Source organism: Prionailurus bengalensis, chromosome B1, assembly GCF_016509475.1.
Source record: "Prionailurus bengalensis isolate Pbe53 chromosome B1, Fcat_Pben_1.1_paternal_pri, whole genome shotgun sequence".
NCBI classification, from domain to species: Eukaryota; Metazoa; Chordata; class Mammalia; order Carnivora; family Felidae; genus Prionailurus; species Prionailurus bengalensis.
The window spans coordinates 148,735,027-148,758,938 of record NC_057344.1 but is presented as its reverse complement, the minus strand read 5'-3'; the positions used below and the strand labels follow the sequence as shown (position 1 = coordinate 148,758,938).

Here is a 23,912-nt window from a genome sequence, read left to right as displayed (position 1 = left end):
CATATATTATATATTGATATGTATTAATAGGAAATGTATATACACTTACATCATTTACCATGTGGCTCAAATCCATTTAGTGGCTGTTCTCTAGCAGTACCCACAACATTAGATGGTGTCTGTGCTGACGGTCTGTTATATCTTAATGGTTTACTTAACTGATCACAATGGGACTGGGTCACTGATACATTACTAGTATTATTTGCTTGGCAAAGCGTATTTAAACGTCATTAATTAGCCTTAGGAACAGAGTGAATACAAATAATAACTTTGTACGCGCAAGAAAACTCCCTTGGATGGCTAAAGATGTTCCTCAAAGTGCCCGAGGAAGGCAGGTTATTGCCTTCAGGACAAGGTCGAGAACCGTGCTTCCCCGGACATCCTTTACTGAAGGTGAACGATGACTGTGTTCTGGTAGCACTCTCTTCGACCTACACGCCTCAAGTTTTATAAAGTAGCCTCGAGAGTGATCTGGAAACGCGAGCGCCTTCAGTTCTGCCTGAGAGAACAGGCTCTCCCCAGCAGGGAACGGTGGTGAATAGGACAAAAAGCTGGACCGAGCAGCTAGCTCAGGGCGTGAGAGACAAGGAACCAGGGAGGGCGAAGGCAGCCGGCCGGGAGCCGGGTCGTCGGCCAGTTCCAGGCGGGCGCGGCGCGCAGAGCCGGAGCCCCCGGCGGAGGCGGTGCGGCCCCAGGCCCCTCCCCGCCGCCGCGGGTGCCCGGGCGGCTGACGCCGAGCGGCGGCCCCGAGCGGTGGGGGCCGGGCGGCGCGAGCGAGGGCAGGGCAGGGGGCCGGCCGAGGCCACTCGCGGCTTTAAATATGGATCGCGGGCTCACGCTCGTGGCACAGCCTCCGCCGCAGCCGCCTTTCCCGGTTCCCCGTCCCCCAGCTCGCTCCCGGGGGTGCCCGGGCCGGTCACCGCTGCTGCAGTGTTAGTTACTGGCAAAAACATCGGAGATCCCCATAAATATGCAGAAGCTGCAGAAGGCAAAGTAGAGTAGACGCCCGCGCTCACACACACTCGCTCGCCCCGCACCACGCGGGCCGTGTAGACATCCCCCCCACCCCCTGCCCGCCCGCGCCACCTTCTCCCCCTTCCTCGTGGGCCGTTCGGGTTCCAGTCCTGCCTGCTCCGAGGACCCTCCCGCCCCAGCGCCCTCGCCCCGTCCTCGCCTCCCTCCGCCGCGGAGCGCGCACCCACCCAGGCGGCAAAGTTGTGACTACTTGGGCGCGGGTGGCTCACGCCCCGCTCGATCCGCGCCGCGAGCCGACAACTTCCCGCAGCTCGGCCCCGCCGCGCCCCGGGCCCGCGCCTGCGGGGATCCCGCGGGGCCCCCAGCCTCCGGTCCCGGCGGCGCGCCGGGCAGCGCTTCGGTGGCGGCGGCGGCTGTGGTGGCAGCGAAGGCGGCGGCGGCGGCGGCGGCCGCTGCAGCCCCACACTCCGCCGCCAACCTGGAGGAGCGACGGAAGGCGGACCCCAGGAGGTGAGCGCCCGGCCGGGGCAGGGGCGGGGAGGGTCGGCCGATCCCCCGCCTCGCGGCGCAGGCGGCGGTGGCGGCGGCGGCAGCGGGCGCAGGGGCGGCGGGCCCAGGGGCCGGTCCCGAAGGGCGCGCGGGCGGCCTCGGCGCACTCGGGGGGAGGGAGAAAGAGGTCAGTTGCGGGCCGGGCATCCCCTGGGCTGGGAGCCCGCGGAGTATGGAGGCTGCTTCCGCGGCAAAGTACTTTTTTTGTGTGTTTGTTGTTTCCTTCTTAGCGTTTAGAGGAGCACTTTGAGAAGTCCTGTATCTCCCCCAGTGTAGAGCCCCCTGCGCGTAGCCAGGCGTTGTTGCCCGGACTGTGGGGCCAGCGTACGCGGCGGGCTGGGCTCCGGCGCAGTGACACGTGTGTTCCTGTGAGCTTGGGTGGTCCCAGTGTGGCCGGGCACCTGCTGGAGGGGGAAACGTCCCCAAACCCACCAATGGGGGAGTCTTGGGGGGACTCTTGGTACCCCACTTGACTGCCCACTCCGGGACGGAGCGTGCACATCTCTCCCTGGCACACCGAAAGCGGGGGGTGAGTCAGGCAGATTCTCTGCAAGTGGCACACACACAATTATTTGCAATGGATTTGGAAAGGGGAGGCGGAGGTTAAACTGGGATTTCTCTTGGCCGGCGACAGTGGAGCTCTTCCTCAGGTACTGGGCAGCATGTGCGTCTTGGCAAGGAGGGGTGATTTCTTTTTTCTTAAGTGCATTTTACCCAGCCTTTGCCAGTCCGTTAATAACAGTCACCAGAGAAAGGCAGGAGTTGGGAACTACATTCAGCAAACTGCAGCAAGCACCACAAGTTCTTAAAGGAAACAAAAGAACAACAACAACAACAACAGCAAGAAAACCAAACAAAAACCACAACAAGCCCTGACCTTGACTTAAAAGATGGAGAAGGAAGCCATTCTGCCTCTGTTCTACCATCGTAAAGCATTCCCCCCCCCCCCCCCCCGCCCAGTTCCTTGTAAAACTTCTGTTTTTTCCATCCTTCATTCCTTCTCAAGGCCTTATCTTCTCAGCATGATTACCCGCAGCAAGCTCTCTTCAGTCTTGGCAATGAAGAACAGTTAACCGCTTTGGTCTACCCTCATCACTGCCTTTCCCATTTCACTTCAGTGTTGGGGAAAGTTGCTCCTAATGGGAAATCATGAACACTGGGCTGTACTAAACACACATTGTCTTAAATCCTGGAACAGTTCCTTTCCTGAGAGACACTGCATTGTGCAGTATTTCTCTTTTATTCTTGTATCTGGGACTTGGACTTAGAATACTACCTGAACTAAAGTGAACATTGCCCACTAGGGTTTTTTTTTTTTTTTTTTCCCATTTTGATTTGAATGGTTTCTTCCGAGCATTTAAACCAGTATGCACTAGTGCCTTATAACTAATGTAATGTCTTTTGAAAAGGTTTCTAAGAAGTCTCCTTGTATCTATCACATTAGCATTTAAATAATTTTCAATATCATTATGGAACTTAGATTGAGGTTATTAGCATAACTTCATTCAGAGGAAGCAGTTCTGCTTATTTGTCTATAGTTTTAATAACTGAGAAAAAACTTTTACTTTCATTTTAAAGTTAAATACAGTGATAGGATTCTGTTCTCTTTATATGAAATCTGGAAATTGAATTGTTTTAACTTTATCTCAGAATATCTAAGATAACACAAAAACTCCCACATAAATGGATAGAAAGAGGAAGGTAGTATTCTTACGAACAGTTGAGATACAGGACATTTGTAAGAATGGGGGTGGGAGGGATAAGATTGGATGTTTGGATAGTTCCAGGCATATCTACCTTTAGGAAAAAAGAAAACTAAAAAAACCCCTCCCCCAGCATTTTCTATGAGTGTTTTCTTTCTATATCATTTAATGTTTTGAGGTCATTCTGGAGACTTACTAACATATATAAGGCACTTTAGCCAATGAGATTGACAGAATATACTAAGTTTATAATGATGTATCTCTTTTAGTTCATTTTCTCAACAGAAAATAACTTTAAATGTTTGTTAGTGTTACTATTCTAGTTTTTTAAATGATTAGAATAAATTTGGAGTTTACAATAATGTGTAAAAAGAATACAGGGAATCATTTAGAGAAAAAAATATGATAGAAATCGGGTAAACTTTGGGACAACTGCCAGGATGGTCTGGTGGTAATTTCATTTTTCACTGAGCTCTGGCAAGTGCAATTTTGAGGTTCTGATCCTTTGTTCTGATAATAAGAAAGATAGTCTGGCCGTAGCTTGCATAGTAAAGAAAAACACAACACTTAAGGAAAGGAAATACACATTAGCTGGTGAATCATGTAGATAATCATGTTTCTTTGCTTGCCTCTGAGGGCGCTGCAGTCCATAAGGACTCCTATTGTTAGGGGAGAGTGTCCTGAGAGAATTCACTGCTCCTTAAGTGAGTGTGGCAATAGACAACATCCGCTTGTTTCTTGGAGTTTCATTGTGTTCACTTTTAATAATATGCATAAAATCTGTGACGGGGTTGATAACAAGACTGGGAATGGAAAGAACCAACTGAGAAGAGAAGGATATAATGATGTGAAAGTTTCTAAGTACTTTTCCCTTGATTGCTAAGTGGAAAGAATCAGGGTACCTGATTTGACGGGACAAAGGAAGCTCTGAGGAGAACACATATCTCAGTTCTCACTGTTGATGCAATTTCTGAGGCCAACGTATGATTTAGGAAATTTATCTGTTTTGGGGAAGTTATTTAGCACAATGGATAGTATAGTGTAGGAACATCCAGGAAGTTAGTAAGTCTTTACAAAACTAGGTCTTGCTACTTTCAGGATTTTTTTTTTCATAATGCAGGAATTTTAAGGGAAGGGAAAAGTAATGTTTCTTTCATATAAGGTCAGGGGTTGTATTCCAAATGTATTTTGCTTCTCCTGGTATCTCCATATTTAATATGTTTGTGTCACAGAATAGAAAATATGCTACTGTCCTTCTAACATAACAAGGATATTTTATATCCCTGTGGTGCCTGCCTTAGTTATTTTTCCAGTAGTGGAGGTGGGTTTTCCTAACCTCCCCTTTTCCTCATTTATTTTGTCTTATGTACATTTACACACACACACACACACACACACACACACACACACACACAAATACTACTCATTTGTAGAGGTGGATGATTTTATTTTACCTAAACCCATATTTATGACTGTCATAATGACTTTGTGGCAATGACTTTGTACATGGCTCTAGTCTCAGCAGTACAATGGCATTTTAAACAAGGCATCAAAAGGTCAGGTGACCAGGAATGGAGATGGATTCATTTACCTGCTGTGGTAAAGGAGAAATGAAACTTTTTTCCTGGTCTTTTCATGATGTTCACAATTTTATTCCTTAATGATAAAGTCTTACTTGCCTTTGAATCAAGCCATATATGTATATATGTATATGTGTATATTCAATATATACCTATATATATATTCAATATATATATCCAATATATATCTGTATATATGTATATGTTCAATCTATATCTATATATCTATATATTCAAAAAAAGATAGAGGTAGAAATAGTCATGGTGAAACCATGTATATCTGCAGTTGTTTTCATGAGCCAAAACATCATCTTATTATTCTTCCCTGCAAATTAAATAGATGAAAGGAATTATTATGCTCATTGAAAAAACAGGGAAATTACACTCTGTATGCTTTTCATTCATTCTTTCTTTCTTTTTTTTTTTTTGTATGCTCTTCTTAACCTAAGTGGAAAATTATTGGTGGAGTGGGGATGAACCTTTTCTCTTTGAACTAGCGATACCTATGTATTGAATGACTGTCATCAAATGAATGAATGTTGTTTTAGTCACAGCTGAAGATACTAAAGCAGAGAAATGTTTATCCTGGTTTGAAGGGATGGTTCCAGTCCCTGTTAGTGATTCCGCTCCTCGGCAGTGCCCATTTGCCTCAACTTCATCTCCTCTCCATTGGTTCCAGGGGGCATTTCACTGGTGAAGAGGGTTCAGTTTGCGTGTAGCAATTTGAGCTCCGGTTTTTTTTTTTTTTTTTTTTTTTTAATTTTTTTTTTTTTTCAACCTTTATTTATTTTTGGGACAGAGAGAGACAGAGCATGAACGGGGGATGGGCAGAGAGAGAGGGAGACACAGAATCAGAAACAGGCTCCAGGCTCTGAGCCATCAGCCCAGAGCCCGACGCGGGGCTCGAACTCGCCGACCGCGAGATCATGACCTGGCTGAAGTCGGACGCTTAACCAACTGCGCCACCCAGGCGCCCCTGAGCTCCGGTTTTTAAGAGCTAACTTCTGTTTTTCGTGGAGAGTGCATAAAGAAAGAAGTTACATGAAATTAAGATGCTAAAGGAAATAAATAACCACAAACAGGTATTTTTTTTTATCTTGTAGATTATTGTGTAGAAAAAGGCTATCCTTGAATTTTTGTATTGGAAAAAATATGTAAATAAAACTTGTAGTAGTATATTTTGGGGGGGGTTTAAAAAATCAAGATTAATAAAAATACAAAATGAGAAAGGAAAATATTTTCTTTTTAAAAAAATTGTTTTTAATGTTTAAGAGAGAGAGAGAGAGAGCAGGGGAGGGGCAGAGAGAGAGGGAGAGACACAGAACTCGAAGTGGGCTTCAGGCTCTGTGTTGTCAGCACAGAGCCCGACGTGGGGCTTAACTCACGAACTGTGAGATCATGACCTGAGCTGAAGTCGGACACTTAACTGACTGAGCCACCCAGGTGCCCTAGAATATATTGTCTTTATTTATTTATTTATTTTTTTTAATTTTTTTTTTCCCAACGTTTATTTATTTTTGGGACAGAGAGAGACAGAGCATGAACGGGCGAGGGGCAGAGAGAGAGGGAGACACAGAATCGGAAACAGGCTCCAGGCTCTGAGCCATCAGCCCAGAGCCCGACGCGGGGCTCGAACTCACGGACTGTGAGATTGTGACCTGGCTGAAGTCGGACGCTTAACCGACTGCGCCACCCAGGTGCCCCGAATATATTGTCTTTAAAACTGATATTATGTTCTATGAGTGAGACAACCAAAAAAGTTCTTCATAGTATCTTGTATAAGAAGTCATTGGTTTCTTTTCTTTTACTGGAAGTATATTTATTGATTGATAATGTCCATTACAATATTTGCAAATAAGTAAACTTGTGGGATCTGGACTTCTGTGTTAGTTAATTTTAGCTTTGGCCTGGAGCCTAGTGTTCACTGATGGGGTCCAGTACTAGCTTCATCTATTTGGAACTCCTATAGTTGGCATATTCTTCAGCAAAAAAGCTCCAAGCAAGCAAAATAAAGGGTTAAAAAAAAAAAAAGACATATATTGAAGAAGATTCACTTTACTCATAGGAGATCTCTCAGAATCTGTTTACTTTGAATTCATGTACAGTCCTAACATGACTGATTATAGCATTTCTAATCCCATAGCAAACACTGAATTACAAATTAGAAGATAGGAATGGTCTGATATCGGCAGCTACATGGATAACATTGAAAAGTGCCAGGGGACAGCTTGGGAGTAAAGGAAGAGACAGACCAAATACTAAAAGCAGATGTAAGAATTACAGCAAACACAGTGGTTAAGGGCTAGTTAGGTGTACGATCCCCATCTGTCTATCTATCTGAAGATTTTATGGAAATATAAAATGTATAAAGTATGCATGTCATTGAGATATAAGTAAACAGCTTGGTCATTTACCTAAGTGAACACACCAAGACCAAGATATAGAACACTGTTAGCAGCCAGGAGCCCCCTTTTCCTCCCCCAAGCCGTTATTTCCCCACAAAGATAACTTCTCTCCTGACTTCTGAGATTATACGCTATTTTTATCTATTATTGAACTTTCTACCAGAATGTATGTTGCGTAACTTTGTGTCTGACTTCTTTTGCTCAGCATTATGGTTGTGAGATTCATTCATGTTTTGTGTATAGCTGCAGTTCATTTAGTCTCATTGTTCTGCAGTATTCTGCATTATGAGAACGCCACAATTTAGTTATCATTTTGCCCTTGATGGATATTTGGATTGTTTCTTGTTTTTGGCTATAACACATACTGCTGCTATGAACATTCTCACATATGTCTTTTGGTAAACATGTGGGAATAATAGATTGTGCCTTCCTTCAAAAGTGGCACCAGTTTATACTCCTACTGGCATCTTGTAAGTGTTTCGGCATCCTTACAAGCCTCTGGTATTATCTCTTTTATTTTAATCATTTAGGTGGATGTAAAGTTGTATCACATTGTGGTTTTAATTTGCATTTCCCAAGTATCTTTTGTTCCTTGTTCCTTTTCGTATGTTTATTGGCTATAGTCTTTTATGAAAAACTTGTTCAGGTTTATTGCTCATGGAGTTTTTGTCCAGTATGTTATCCTAAGTAAGAGAGATTTTAATACCTGGGAAGTAAACTTCTTTTATTTGGTTTAGAAAACTCAGATAACCATGCACACACTTATTCACCAGTGTTTCCATATAATAAAATAAATGTGTGAAGATATTAACAACACTTTGAACTTGTAAATGTCGTAGTCTGGATCTGTGAAACCCTGTCCTTAAAAAAAACAACAACCAAAAAACACAACTTTAACACAGTGCTCATCAACATGCAGAACTTGTCTTCAATGCTTAACATAAATATTGCCCAGTGGCCAATAGAGATATGCACTTGGAAGATACGGGCTAGAGACCCAGCTCTCTTACTTGCTAGTTATTTGATTTCGGAAATTGAAAAAATTATCTTTCTTTTTTCATTATTGAAATGATTGTAAAACCTAGCTCACAGAGGTGTTATGAGGGACAAATGAAGTGACCATTATGAAACCTTGCTCAGAACTGTAAAGGACTATACATATGTTAGTTATTATTGTTGTTGTTCTGTTCTACAGCATTCCTTATTCTTGAGTTGAATTGTGCCAGCGCTGAGAACAGTTCCTGACATATTAATAAATATTTGTTGGCTGAGTGAATGAACAACACTTTTAAGTATCTTTCTTGAGCTGTTCTTCTGAGTGATCCAAACTCAAGAAACATTTTTTCTCTAGGACTTTTATTTTTTATTGCTAAAGCTGAATTGGGAAAAGGGTTTATTAAATATCAACTTGAAAAATTGAGTCTAATAGCTAGCAGTTTGAGATCACCCGTTTCACTGCATCACTCATATCAACTTTATGTCCCCAAGTAACACACACAGCACCTGGAGAACCCTTGAAAATGATTATGGTGCTCTTCACCCCATGGGTGATCCCCAAAAGCTTACACACGGAATATTTTTAGCTTCTGTAATTAGAATCCTAGCCAACAAATTTCCAGATTTAAAATATTGTCATGGCGTCTCCAGTGCTGATACCTTGGAAACCATATTTCATGAAAAACTGAATGTTTAAAGATGAGTAATAGCTAAAAACTGGAGCTTGTGGAGAGCCTTTCCAGCTTAATATGGACAAGGCATTTCTCACATATGTCGATTATAATATCAAAAGCAAACTTGCAGCCTATACCTGGTAAACATTTGTGGTAAAGCAACAATTCTTAATTCTTCGAAAGGTCTGATTCTCAAGTACTGTTTGACTGTAACTTCTGTTTTCTTCATCTGAAAAGAGGGTTAGGCCAAATATTTATTTCTAAATTACATAGAATTAAACTTTGTATGACTTTTGTTTTCAAGAATTATAAGGTAAGTAATAGTATGTATCCCCTTGCAAAATCAGGCTTGCAGCAGAAGGAATTTGGATGTTGATGTGGAAATTTAATTAGATTTTCTAACCCAAAGACTGATTTTCTTTTCTTTTTTATTGTAGTTGAGTTTTTGTTGTTTTTGTTTTGAGAGCTGGTGGTGGTCTTGATTGGTTGGCTCTTATCACTGAAGTGTATCTGTTTTGTGGCACTCAGAGTACTGAGTACGTAACATACTCCTTCAGAATAACGTAAGTCGGTCTGCATTTTTGAGGACGTTTACATTTCAGGCAGCATCCCTCATATGTGCTTGACCCGAATGTGGTTGCTTTCGGGTGATTTAGTGGAAAATGGAATCATCTGGTGTAGTAGACACCTTTTGTTTTCTGTTACAGACATAATACTATGGAAATTGAAATAAATACTAAGGGTAATTATGGTGAGCCTTGTGAAACTACTGTTTTAAAAATAGTGGATTTCAGAAAACATCTTCTGTTTTGGGTGATTTCACTCCTGTGAGAAGTTAAACTGGGTCGTTATAAAACAAAAGCATCCAGGCATGTCTGTGTTAAATGCTGGAAGCAAGGCTCCTCCCTTTGGTGTCTCCTCGGCACATGAGACTTTTAAAAAGCCTTGGTGCTAGGCCTGGACTTAGGGAAGAACAACTATTTAAGGAATAGGATCATGACAATAATATCTAAACTTCTATCCCATGGGCATGGGGTTAGCTCTTCCATTTCTCATGCTCTTCAGCTTGGAAATCTGTTATCTTTATGGCCCGTTGGGAATATTTATAATGTCTTTAATACAAACCAGGTTTTTGTACCTTCTACCCTTGAACGATCATGAATGAAGTTCTGGAAGCCTTATTTGGTGAAACATGTTTGTTTGGAGGGAGGACTCAGTGAGATCATCGGTGAGACTGGAGGTTGAGTGGACCTTGAGTGTTGATGGCTGCACTCCTGAGACCCTCCCCGTGTGTGCTGCATGTTGACTGCAGCTGCGGCAAGACCTCACAGTAGAGCTGCTTCAGAAATTCCTTCATTCCTTTGACCTCGAGAGACTAGGTCTTTCGGAATGCGTGATGAGCACTCATGATGTTAGCAGAGTAGGGCCTCATGGTAGGAGATTGCTGAAGTACTGATTACAATCGCCTTCAGAAAATTGCTGAGCGTTAACACATTAAGCAGAAGCACACAGCTCACACGTTTGCACTTTTTACAAGTTGGGCTCCTTTGCCAGGGAAAAGAAAGAAGGCAGATAGGAAATGTCTTAAAAGATTTAGATAAATGGGATCAGATAATTTCCCTTGAAAAATACGTTAAGAAATGAAACAAAACACTCATCCAAAAACATCAGAAGAAAATACAGTTCAGGCACTCACACGTTTTTACTGCCAAAACTCTAGGCAGTGAAGTCTACATTTTAACCAATAACTTTATTGCTTATTGTTCTGCACTGCCCTTTGTTTCACTGGTGTGCATGTGGTCCTACACTGTATGCTTCCTCACTCTGCAAACTGGGTCAGAATATCTTTTGTGGTCCTCACAGTGGCTAGCATATTTATTTTTATTATTTTTATTTTTATTTGTTTTCAGAGAGATAGAGAGAGAGAGAAAGGATGAGTGGGGGAGGGGTAGAAAGTGAGGAAGAGAGAATCCCAAGCAGGCTCCGTGCTGTTGGTGCAGAGCCCAATGCGGGGCTCCAGCTCAGCAACCATGAGATCATGACCTGAGCTGAAACCCGGAGTTTGGCGCCTAATCGACTGAGTCACCCGGACGCCCTGGCAAGCATATTTTATAGTGAAAATGCTTATTTTTATGGAATGATAGTCACTTAAAAAATCTGTACAAACCAATCAGAGACACCTAGTCATCATACCCAGCTTTATCTAAACTCTATTTCTTCTAGAGATATTCCTCCAGTAAGTAGCTGTGATCACTACTGTCATGTCTTTCAACTATTTCTTGTGAAATTTGTTGTCATGAAGTTTGGAATCCAATATTTTGGGGACAAAACTTTATTGTTAGGGTTTGTGATGTGTTATATAGTTCCTTGGAAAAATTATTTAACCTTTCTATTTAAATATGACTATATTTCATCTGTTCTCTGATTTGGACACAGTGTTATTTAACATTTGCTTGAGATTAAAAGTGAGTTGTTATTGATGAGGATGTGGAGAAAGGGAAACCCTCTTGCAGTGTTGGTGGGAATGCAAACTGGTGCAGCCACTCTGGAAAACAGTGTGGAGGTTCCTTAAAAAGTTAAAAATAGAACTATCTTATCATCCAGCAATTGCACCACTACGTATTTACCCAAAGAATACAAAAATACTAATTCAAAGGAATACATGCACCCCAATGTTTATAGCAGCATTATCTACAATAGCCCAGTGATGGAAATAGCCCAAATATCCATCAACTGATGAATGGATGAAGAAGATATGATGGAATATTACTCAGCAGTAAAAAAGAGTGAAATCTGGCCATTTGCAATGACATAGATGGAGCCAGAGAGTATTATGCTAAGTGAAATAAGTCAGAGAAAGAAAAGTACCACATGATATTACTCATACGTGAAATTTAGGGAACTAAAAAAATGGTCACAGGGGAAAAAAAGAGAGGCAAATGAAGAAACAGCCTCATAACCATGGAGAACAAACTGATGGTTACCAGAGGAGAGAAGCATGGGAGGATGGGTTAAACAGGTGGTGGGGATTAAGGAGTGCACTTGGGACGAGCACCAGGTGTCCTATGGAAGTGGCAAATCACTATATTGTACACCTGAAACTAATATTACACTGTATGTTAACTGGAATTTAACTAAAAACTTAAGAAAAAATCAAAGTGAGTTGTTGGTCCTTAATTTTTTTTTTAATTTTTAATTTTTATAATTGTAGGCTCACACGAAGCTGCAAAAATATAGTACAGTTTTTACGTAGCCTTCCTCCAGTTTCCCCCAAAGAATACTGCTCTTAAGGTTTTTAAAAAGGCATTTACTTAAAAAGATTTATAATGGGGGCGCCTGGGTGGCGCAGTCGGTTAAGCGTCCGACTTCAGCCAGGTCATGATCCCGCGGTCCGTGAGTTCGAGCCCCGCATCAGGCTCTGGGCTGATGGCTCAGAGCCTGGAGCCTGTTTCCAATTCTGTGTCTCCCTCTGTCTCTACCCCTCCCCTGTTCATGCTCTGTCTCTCTCTGTCCCAAAAATAAATAAACGTTGAAAAAAAAATTAAAAAAAAAGATTTATAATGAATTGCAATTTTTATGCCTTCTCTGAAGAATAGATACTAGGTATTGTAAAAAATGCAGAATTAGACACATCTAGTGTTCTCTGGGTTTCAGTTGCAAAGGTGTTCCCGTGGTTGGCAAGGGTGAAGAGTCCTTCGTTTATTCACTTCTGTGAATTTGGTGGTTGCCTCATCCAAATAATTTTTTAATATTGATCGTGTTTAACTGCAACTTTTAAATCCAGGTGTTCTCACAAAATCTCTGGAAGATATAACATAAATATAAATGAGGGAAAATAGAAATCTTTTATGGTACCAGTATCAGGGCTCCACGATAATATTGGAATTATGGAAAGGTGAGAGAATATCATTGTACTGTCTATATAGCTATATGTTAGGTGTATATTTGCCTTGTAATATATGTGCCTTACAATATATGCAAATGCACAATATATTGCAACATCTTAGGATGGATGTTTTATTTATTATATATATTATTTCCAGTGAATATTCTCAGTATGTTTCACTGTTCTTTATATTCACAAATATTACATCTGAATGCATATTTGAGTTCAGTTATAACCTTTTAATAGGGATCTTCTAATGCTGTTATGTCTCCGTTCATCCATGTGTCTGAACCTTATGCAGTTTTACCTAGAATGTTCCCTCGGAGGTTAGGTCTTGCAGAGACAGACATAACTGGGGAAGGTGTAGAGAAATGCACTACATATCATAAGAATAGAGGAGTGTCTTTCAGAGAACAGATAGAAATCTGTTTGAATGCTTATGATCTTGAGAGTGAAGTCTGAAAAGAGACCTCACCTATGCCTAATGTCATGAACACTTTACCCCAAATCCAAGAACACCAGAACTAGGAGGGCCATTTACAACTTCAAGAAATAAGTTTAGCATAAATTAGTTTAAATTTATGTAGCGGGTATTTAACGTGAGTGCTTTTTCACTCCAAGAGGAGAAAAAGGCTTTTTTAAGACGATACGTTCCAGGACAAATCTTTGGGTAGATTAAGTATTCCTACAATTTAAAAGAGCATGAATGTTTTTGGTAAACAGACCCTTTTGGATGGTATTCTCTACTCTCTCATAGCATTTTGCTCATGTCACTTACCATTTTGTAGAATAATTTCTTGTTCTTTGATGTCACTGAATATTGGTTGGGAGGATTGTGGGTTTGACCTCATGAGGTGTTTCCTGTAAAGTTGACCTGCCTTGGCATGTCTTATCTCAGCTCTGGACCTTGACGCGAAGGCACTAGTATAAGTGCATTGTTACACATGAGGTTATTAAAACATGATCAGATCATTGAGACCTTATAAAATTTCCCTGAATCAAGACCACACCTTGCTGCTGATAGAATGAAATTGGATGTTATTTTTGAATTGAAACCAGTGCCTTTGGTTCTGGACTCATTTGGGATAATTCCACTAATCTGAAATAGTTTGCTTTCCCAATTAAATGAGGTTTTTAATTTTATTAAAATTATTTTGTGCAGGTTTAAAAATCATTGTGTTAGAGGACTTTCTTAGCTGTAATACTATACTTACAAATTAAATACAGTTTGGAAAGTTCAATGCCACAACTTTTGGCTTCTGTTATGGAAGGACTCTAGTATATGGGCTTGAATAATAGTGTATTTATATAAAAACCAGAAAAAAAAAAACCCAACAACAGAATACAACAGGCTAGAGCATGTGGCTCAGGCTTCAAGCAATTTGCTGCTTGAGCTGGGAACTGGTGGAAGAACATCCAGTTCTGTAGAGACAGTGAGGGATTCATTTCTAAGGTAGGTGTCCAGCCATGGGATCTACAGAAGTCTGATGACTTGGGAGCTACGGGTGGGGGGCGGGGGAGTGTTAATGCCTGAAGCATGGGCAGTAGGTACCATGAGTTGTAGAGTGTGTGGAATCAAAGAAGAGGAAATAATATTTTAAGGAGACTGTTCCTGGGAAATTGTGAATCTGTCTGCTTAAATTGCAGGAGTGGTCTATTTATCTACTGTCATTGGAGTATATTCACTTTAACTGAATTTTCTAATAACTGAAGCTTACCTATTTAAGTATCAAAACTAAAATTGTCTTAAAATATGTTTCTGATGTACATAATTCCAAAATAAATTGCACTTGTCATCTTTCTTAACAACACGTTGAATAGAATTTCCCCTATTGCTCCTTTCTCCCGGTTGTCATTATGCAACTTAGCAATGCTCTTAGGGCTGGAGATGTGTGAAGCTGTTGCTCCTACATCAGGCATTTCCCTACTGTTGTGCTTTCTACACTGTTTTTGCGTGTCTTTATATTGTAAAGAGGGTGTCTCAGCTGTGCCTGCACAGGGCTTAAAGGTCTGGCTGTTTTCTTACATGGTGGGCAGTGATCCCCAAGGGATCTATTTTCATAAGGAAATGCAGAGGCTTGGCCCAGAAGTGGGGGAGAGGGAGAGTGGAAGGTATGAGGCTGTCTGCTCCCTTGCCATGCCCCAGGGAGGAGACCTTAGCCATAATGGGAGGCAGGCTGTGAGACAAAGCTGAGGTAGTGCCAGAGGTGAGCTATGAGAGAGGGCTGCTTCCGGGTGCAGGGGGTGGGGGGGCGAGTGTGGCTCTGGGGTGATGGAGCCTGAGGCGGTGGTCGTGTGCATCAGTGACGTGAACGTTTAGAGCATGTGGAGACCAGGAGAGAATGTCCTGGGTGGGAAAGTGGGATTCTGAAGTAGTCTTTGGCCATCAGTGAAAAGCCGGAGTCCATGGGCATGAAGGACAGATAATGGGCATGGCTGACAAGACCCCAGGAGTGACGGGGTGGGGAGGGGGTGCGGTTTAAGAAGACGTTGAGAGGCGGCAGTCAGCCATGGCTCCTGAGGCCTCTTCACCGAGTGGAAACTCCCATCGAAGTTGATTTTGAGCCCGCACTGACTGTCAGGGTTTCGCCGAGCTGGTTGTGAGCATGGACTCTGGAGCCACAATGCCTGGGCTGGAGCCCCGTGTGCACTGCGTCTCAGCTTAGGTTCTCCCGGGAGCACTTTCTGATGGCTCAGCAAGTTTCCTGGGGCTTGTGTGGAGGGGTGGTCCCCGCCAGGGCGCGAAGGAAGCCGGACTGGGCAGAGGGGCGTGTGCAGGTGCCATTCCGTAGCAGGTGCCGTTACCCAGGCGTCCGTCGGCGGCTCCCAGCAGGCTCTGGAGCCCGGAAGGTCCTTCAGAGCTCGTCCACCCTGAGCCCAGGGAGCCCACGATGCCCAGGCAGGAGACGTGGGCCGTCCTGCGGCAGGGGCGTGACCATGGGTCAGGTGGCTCTCTGCTTCTAAGACCGTTTCCGAGCAAGACCGAGCCGAGCATGGCGAGTACCGATCCAGCCGGGCCCAGGCAGCACCCCAGTCCTGAAGCGGAGATGTGGGCCGTGTGCCCGACACTCACAGACGCCGTGCCTCATGCCTCCGGCCATCCCGGGCTTCCAGTTCTTCAGCAGACCCTACCTCATTTTCTTCCTGGGGTTTAAGTAAGTTAACATAAGTGAAATACTCAGAAGCGTCTGCAGCACGTAGTAAGTATGATTCAGCTGCTAGTTATTATGTTCACACCTAACTTCATCAGCTCTACCCTTCCCTTATAATACGGTTCTTTTAACTCACTACGAGTTTGCGGGCAGGCTGACGTTCTCATTATTAATTTGTATCTGATTTTCTTTGCAAGAGAAAACATGTGACAGTGTCTTAGTACGAAATCATTCAAGGTACTATATGTCTTAGTAGCATTTGCACTTTTAGTTTTTTACCAGAAGATGCAGAAGGAATAATCAATGCTGTTGGAATTTGAAGGATTTGGCCATATAGTGAGTGAAATTTTGGGGCAGGTATGTGTGGTGTTCTTAGCCTCCCTCAAAGTAACTTCTGTAAGATCCTCTGAGTTTACAGGGAGTGAACCCTCTGCTGAGCTGACCTGGGGAATGGTTCACGAAAAGCATTTCATGACCAAGTGATAGCGTCCACCTGAGAAGGTCCCGGGAGTCTAGGTATTTGTCTTTCCTGTCACTCTGGTACTAGAGCTAAACATTGCAACATACAATCAGTAAATACAACATTGCCACTTAATTAAATTGCTTCATTTCTTAAACACTTCAGAATCATTCTTTTTACTATTTCAGCATTTAAATTCTATAAATATAGCGCAGATCACCTGGAGTGTTTTAGAAATTTGGTTTAGATTCAAAGTAATGTTCTCATGGAGGCTCAGTCTCTGCCAATTCATTTCTTATTCACTTGGGGACATGTCTAATTCCTTTGGAGAGTTTTTTTTTATCTCCTTCATATTCATGTGGATGGGAAACATTTAATTTGAAATGACTCCCCCCCCCCCATGTGGCAATTGTATCATATTGTTTATTTTTAAGGAACTATCTGATGGATAAGATGTATGCCCAAAAATACTTCTTTAAGCATATGATGTGTCTGTTTCTTCTGTTTGTACCAGTAGCCCATTATTGGCACCCCCTAATAAAGCCTGTAGAGCAGAGGAAGAAAGGCTGTGACTCCTCCTTTGAAATAATTTTTTTAAGGAAGGCCTTCTTTGGATCCATTTTCCTCTTCAGTTTTAAGTTGCTTGTGGATATTCTTTTCGTCTAAACGACGAAAACAATTTATCTTCTTTTAAAGGATGAGAAACAGTTTTTCTACATATGTATTATATAATCTGTGGAAGATGAAGATTATATCACATGTTTGGTAAATATCAACCTGAGTCAATGAGAAATTCTCTTAGCTGTTTTGGCATTAATCTGTTTGGAGTTGAGCAGTCTATTGTGGGTTCCTTGCAGAATTCCATAGTTACTTTTGTTTATGTGAGGCAGGAGCCCGATGGAGATCATCTCGCTAAAGCAACCAGTGTTTTGTTTCCTCGCTATTGAGATTAGGAATGTAGAGCACATTTAAGATTTCACTTCCACATTGGGGGGGTGGGGTGTTTGGAAGGCGAATATGGATAAAAGATTGAAGGTTAACTAATAGATGTGTAAAAGGTATTAATGTTTAAAGTGGTAAAAACTCATCTTGTAAACAAACCCTTTCTAAAAGCAATGATGACTTTTAAAATTGTGCATTTTGAGATTAAAATACATAACCCTCTTTTTAGAGAAATGTTGATGAGCTCGATCTAATGGGAAACAATTCCCATATCCAAGAAGATTATGTCAGCACAGCTTTTAATTCTCAAAAACATGAAATTATGATTTTGTATATATGATCTTTCACTGTGTCAGAGATATGAAGTAAAAAAATAATATTTGGGACAAAATTATTTATTGTCTCCAAAATGGACGTAGGTGTGGATGAGTTCTACTCTTGTAGGTTTAATTCCAAACTGACTACAGTTACTGTGTGGTCACTTTGCAGAGCATGGCCTGCTCATGACTGTTTAAAAACCACTTACTGCCTCCCTCTTTTTTTTTTTTTTTTTTTTTAATGGATGCAGGTGGGTTTTTATGTGGGTTTTAGTTATACTCTGGTGAAGAAAAAAATCTCAATCTTGGGTCACTGTTGTGAATTTTAAAGTGAAAAACTACAAGCCAGAACATATTCTAAATAAGGAGGAAAATGGTCTAACCAAAATCATTTTTTTAAATAATTTTCTTAATGTTTGTTTATTGATTTTTGAGAGACTGGTAGAAGGTGAACAGGGGAGGGGGAGGGGGTGGGGAGAGAATCCCAAGCAGGCTCCATGCTGTCAGTGCAGAGCCCCATGCTCTGAGATCATGACCTGAGCCGAAATCAAGAGTCAGATGCTTAACAGACTGAGCCACTCAGCTGCCCCAAAATCGTTTTATGTTTAAATAGAATAGCTTATTAGTTTCATTTAGAGCATTCAACAAGGTTAATCAAGTCTTAGATTGTTTATCTAAATTTATATACGCAGTGTAATGCAGCCATGGATATGCATCCTTAAACGATAACTAACACAGTGGAAGTACATTGCACTAGATTTTAATTGCTTTCATAATTTTATAGATGAAATTGTTAGTAAATTCACTGTTTATTATATCACTTAAATCAAAGTCAGAAGAGGAAGGATACCTAATAAGCATGTCACTGTAAATTTTGCGAAACCACATTATTAGAATTTACATTTCTCTGAAAATTAAGGACTAGTTTTTTACTTAGAGGACACTCAAAGGTTGATTGAAAGGAAAGGAACGTTCCATATGGGTGTTGGTTGTTTGGTCTAATGGTCTAAATGAAATGGAAAAAGAAGCATCGTCTTGTACTCAATTTCCAACAGTAAGCCTGGTGAGTTCACTTTAAGTGCGGTTTGCTGAAAATTGATGATGATTTTTAGCACTTAGCTTATCTCCAAAGCACTTTCCAAATGTTGAATAATTAATTGTCACAACCCCCGTGTGGGGGTAGAATAGCAAGCATGTCTTTCTGTTTACCAGGAAACCATTATGGCAGAGTCTGGAAATGTTGGTTTTTATTTTTAGAGGTTTCTGCGCTTTCCAAGGTGACCAGCTTTTTAAATGCTGTCCTGGTTTCCAGTCACAGGGTCATGGGAGAAGTTACCAAGGATGCTGAATACTTGAAAACTTTCTCTTCTAATTATTTCCCTACAGATTTCACTTTTCATCTTCTGCCTGCTCATCATTTGCAATACATTAAAAAAAAATGGAATATTAAGTATTAGTAAGTTTCCTCTCTGAAATTAGTATGATCTTGTCTTACCTGGTAAATTGAGAATTTTTAACCTGGTAAAGTATGGGAGCAAATCAAAGTGGCAGAATAATTGCATCCTGAAAATGGTTTTAATAAATTAAAGGAATGACTCAAACAATAGTTTTTGTGACTTCAACTTAATCTTAGGTCTGAGGAATAATCAATGTAGACAATATATATGCTTAATAGTATATTATAAACAGTTGAGCTATGTGACATTTATAGAGGCCAAATTTGTATTAAAAAATTTGAGGGACGCTGGGTGGGTCAGTAGGTTAAGCATCCAACTTTGGCTCAGGTAATGATCTTTTGGTTCGTGGATTCGAGTCCCGTGTTGGGCTCTGTGCTGACAGCTGTCAGTTCTGTGCTGACAGCTCGGAGCCTGGAGCCTGCTTTGGATTCTGTGTCTGTTTCTCCCTCTCTGCCCCTCCCCCACTCATGCCCTGTCTCTCTCTTTCTCTCTGGAAGATAAACATTAAAAAAAAAAAATTGTTATCAAGAAAGAATATGAGAGAGGCTTATTTAGACAAAATAAGTATAAAGTGGATAATTGAACACTGGAGTTAATAAATCCAAAAGGAGTTTGAGAAGAGAGGGGTCACGAGGGAAGGTGTGACAGAGTCTTGGGAAGGTAGGTGGGTAGAATTTATGGGATGGGTTCCGGTGGTGACTGCAGCCTACCAGATACCTACATCGGCCAGACCAATTCCTGGCTTGTTTCTGTTGCCAGTGTCAGGGTGTCTACTGATTAGCTCTCTGGAGAGACGCAGGATGAAGTCACCATGGCAGATACAGAAGGCTGTCCATCCCTCAGGTTCTCAGCCTTTGAAATAGAAAAGAGCCAGGACCTTCCTTTGAGAGCAGTTAATCCCTTTATGCCCTGAGAAACACCAGATAACAAAGAGAATGCTGTGGTGACTATTTTTCATGAATACTGAGTTTCTTTGTGTATGACAAACACCTTTGAAGGCAGAGCAGTTAGATTTTTCGTGTTGTTTCAAGGAGATGAAGTCCTAGAAATCAGAAGTGTCAGGTTCATACTTGTGCACTGAATGCAGGGATAGGTTCTTAATCTTGAGATCTGGAGTCTATGGCTGGGCTTTAGGGGGCCCATGAGCTCCCAGATATTGCTTACACAATTTGTGTATATATATATGTGTTTGGAGGAGTGCATCCGAAGTATTCATGATGTTGCCAAAGCTGTGACATATGCAAGACGTTTAGTATCTAATATAGACTAGTGTCCTTTAAGAATGTTTATTTAGTCCCCTCCAAATAACAAAATATAATTTCCAGTTATCTAGTTCCCCAAAATCTGGATGGAAAGGAAATGAGAGCCTATCAGCTCCAGGATATCACCTCTAAAAATCTAATGTTTTTATGTTATCAGAAACATCAGAAAGTGCAATGATGCAATCACAGCCAGTGAACGTGGCTATTTAACTACAGTACATTAAATTTAGAAGGGCAAAGATCAAGTCCATCTTATCTGGAATCAGTCATGGGGCTTTCTTACTATCAGCTCTGAAGAAGGTGTGCCCATAAGGAAAAGGCATTTATAATTTAGCTTACTTTCAGATATAAGGTGCTTTAATAGCATTTCTGTGGGAAACTGCTTGTTGAATATGGGATAGAACTCATATGGGAAGTAGAGAAATTCTTTGCCTCTATGTGTTTCTGTGTATAAGCAATGTAGCTGTTTTCCTGAATATGTGTAGATTAATTTTTATAAATAATGTAACATTTATGTGAAAATTTTCAAATAAGACCTTGATTACAACTCATAAGGGGAAACTTGATATTTAAAGGAATACTGCATCGTAACAGCATTGATAAACACTAGTACAAAATAAGACCAAAAAATTAGTTTTTTATGTGAGTTTGTGCTTGGTTTTGGGGGAACAGGGATTCAGTAACCTCATGAAATTATAGCAACATTTTAATTATATAATCATATACCCATTTTTACTCTGAGGTTAGAATCCACAACTTTCATCAGATTCTCAAAAGACTCATGGCCCTCTAAAAAGTTAAGAATCACTAGCTTATAATGCCAGCATCTTATAGATGCTTATCCAAAAAGAAGTATTCAACAATTTTCAAGACTTTGCTCATTTTTAGAAATCAAAAGAAATTTAAAGACAGGTCATTGATAAGGAATAAAATGGTACAACAAAGTGGAGTTCAGTAGTACTAAAGGCGGCTATGGTCTGAATGTTTGTGTGCCCCCAGAATTCATATGTTGAAATCTTAACCCTCAAAGGTGATGATATTAGTAGATACGGCCTTTGGGAAGTGATTTAGGTGAATGGGATTTGTGCCTTATAAGAGATCCCACAGAGCTCCCTCACCCTTCTGCCATGTGAATATACAGTGAGAAGTCTGTGACCTGGAAGAGGGCCCTCACCAGGCCATTTTGGCACCCTGACCTCAGATTTCCACCCTTCAGACCCTCATTTCTGTTGTCTATAAACTCCTCACCTGTGGTATTCTATTACAGCAGCCTGAAGAGACTAAGGCAAACGGCTACAAGTTTTAGAGGTCTGTTGCACAACAATGTGAATATATTTTACACTACCAAACAGTACAGTTAAAAATGGTTAAGGTGGTGGGGCACGGGGATGGCTCAGTCGTTTGGGTATCTAACTTTGGCTCAGGTCATGATCTCCCAGTTCATGAGTTTGAGCCTCATGTCAGGCTCTGTGCTGACAGCCTAGCCTGGAGCCTGCTTTGGATTCTGTGTCTCCATCTCTCTCTGCCCCTCTGCCACTCGGGCTCTGTCTCTCTCTCTTTCAGAAACAAACATTTAAAACATTTTAAAAATGGCTAAGGTGGTAAATTTTATGTTATGTGTTTTCTATCGCAATAAAAAAAGTGTTTAGGGCTGAGTACAGTGCTTGATAAATATGGATTAGATGTGACTGTGTAACTGTATGAGATGATAAGCAAGAACGAACAAACCAGTAACTCAATTATCCGAGGACCTGAGATTGAATATATGGGTTGAGATATATGGGTAATCCATTAATCTCATTATGACCAGTTGTTGGAACCATTTTTCGCATGAAATGCACATTCATTTTGATTACTTAAAAAAAAAAGCAGGGGGAGAGGAAGGTTTCTTACCCTAGTGATGGGTTTGGGTTTCATTTCCTCTTACTGTGGTTGTCTACTGGAGGCAAGTCATGCAGTGGTTAAGTATTCAGACTCTGGCATCAGACTGGATGGTCATATTGCTTTGCCATTTGTGACTGTGGTCTTGGGAAAGTCACTTGACATCCCTGTGTTCCTCATCTGTAAAGTAAACATGACAAATGGGGTGCCTGGGTGGCTCAGTCGGTTGAGCATCTGACTCTTGATTTCAGCTCAGGTTGTGGTCCAAGGGTTGTATTCCCAGGGTCAGGGGATCGAGCCCCATGTTGGGCTCTGTGCTGAGCATGGAGCCTGCTTAAGATTCTCTCACTTTCTGTCTCCCTCTGTCTCATTAAAAAAAAAAAGCATAATGAAATTACTGATGTCATAGGGTAGTTGTGGAGAATCAAATGCTCTGTGTATATTGACAGCAGTGTCTTTCCCACTGTAAGGACTTAATAATTGTTAGTTTATTACTACTTTTGAAGTGATGCCTGCCAATAAGTTAGATAAGATAATGCAGGCTGAAAGGACAGAAAAGAAACAAGGTGTTGGCTGTATTCCAAATGCCATAATAATTTCTTGAATAAATAGGAATTGACAGTTTATGTTACCGACACTAATCTGAAGTCTCATGGAGATTTTTCATTTAATGTGAATAGACACATGGGTATTCCAAGTAGAATATTTCTAAGCTTATTAATTCAGAAATAAAAAACTTAAAAAATCTATAACCATGTTTGAAGATAAATGTATAGGATGTGCTTCCAATATCCTTAAAGGAAAATATGTCTGGGGCTCCTGGGTGGCTCTGTTGGTTAAGCAGTTGACTTTGCTCAGGTCATGATCTCACGTTTCATGAGTTTAAGCCCCACATCGGGCTCTATGCTGACGGCTCAGAGCCTGGAGCCTGCTTCGGATCCTTTGTCCCCCTATCTCTCTGCCCCTCCCCTGCTCGTGTTCTCTCTCTCTCTCTCTCTCTCTCTCTCTCTCTCTCTCTCTCTCCCTCTCTCTCAAAATAAATAAAAATTAAAAAAAGTGTTCCTATAAGTACAAATCACAATTGATTTTAAAACTATATACGATTCCCATCATTTGGTGGATATTTAGCTTTCTTCTTTTGTGTACACATAGACACACACACAGAGACATACACACAGACTATAAAATGCACTTTAAAACATTGGAATCAGATCATTTGATGAATAAACTTAATTTTCATTTGGGAAAAATATGGAAAAGTGTTGGAATCAGATCATTTAATGAATAAACTTAATTTTTATTTGGGAAATATTCATGTGGAAAAGTATTGGAATCAGATCATTTGATGAATAAACTTAAATTTTCATTTGGAAAAATTCATGTGGAAAAGTCATGCACAATTTGCCACTTCACCATCTCCTCCATGATTTACTTCATGGTCTTCCAAACAACTTTGTATTTCGAAGAACTGCATGGAAGCTTTTTTTTTTTTTTTTAACATAGAAAAATTAATGCTTGAGTTCTATTTGGTCTCTTCATTTATATTTGAGTTTAAGAAATTTGGGGAAGGATTTCTTCCTTTGAGAAATTAAAAGTAATATGATACAACAAGGTAATTGCTATGGACCTCTAGATATATTACTGGCTAATCATATCTCCAGATTAAAAATTAT

The 23,912-nt window shown here is 41.1% G+C and overlaps 1 protein-coding gene across 3 annotated transcripts in view; it reads left to right on the top strand.

Annotated features, from left to right (window-relative positions):
• The first annotated feature begins 835 nt into the window (after positions 1–835).
• The window catches only part of SLC4A4 (solute carrier family 4 member 4), a 348,226-nt gene continuing 325,149 nt past the window's right edge, over positions 836–23,912 (top strand). For 2 of the 3 annotated variants that reach the window (XM_043572513.1, XM_043572509.1), the window contains exon 1: positions 1,360–1,485. The gene's annotated coding sequence lies outside the window, so the exon portion shown is untranslated. Of the gene's footprint in view, positions 1,486–23,912 lie in introns of all 3 variants that reach the window. The other variant, XM_043572514.1, reaches the window with a different exon arrangement.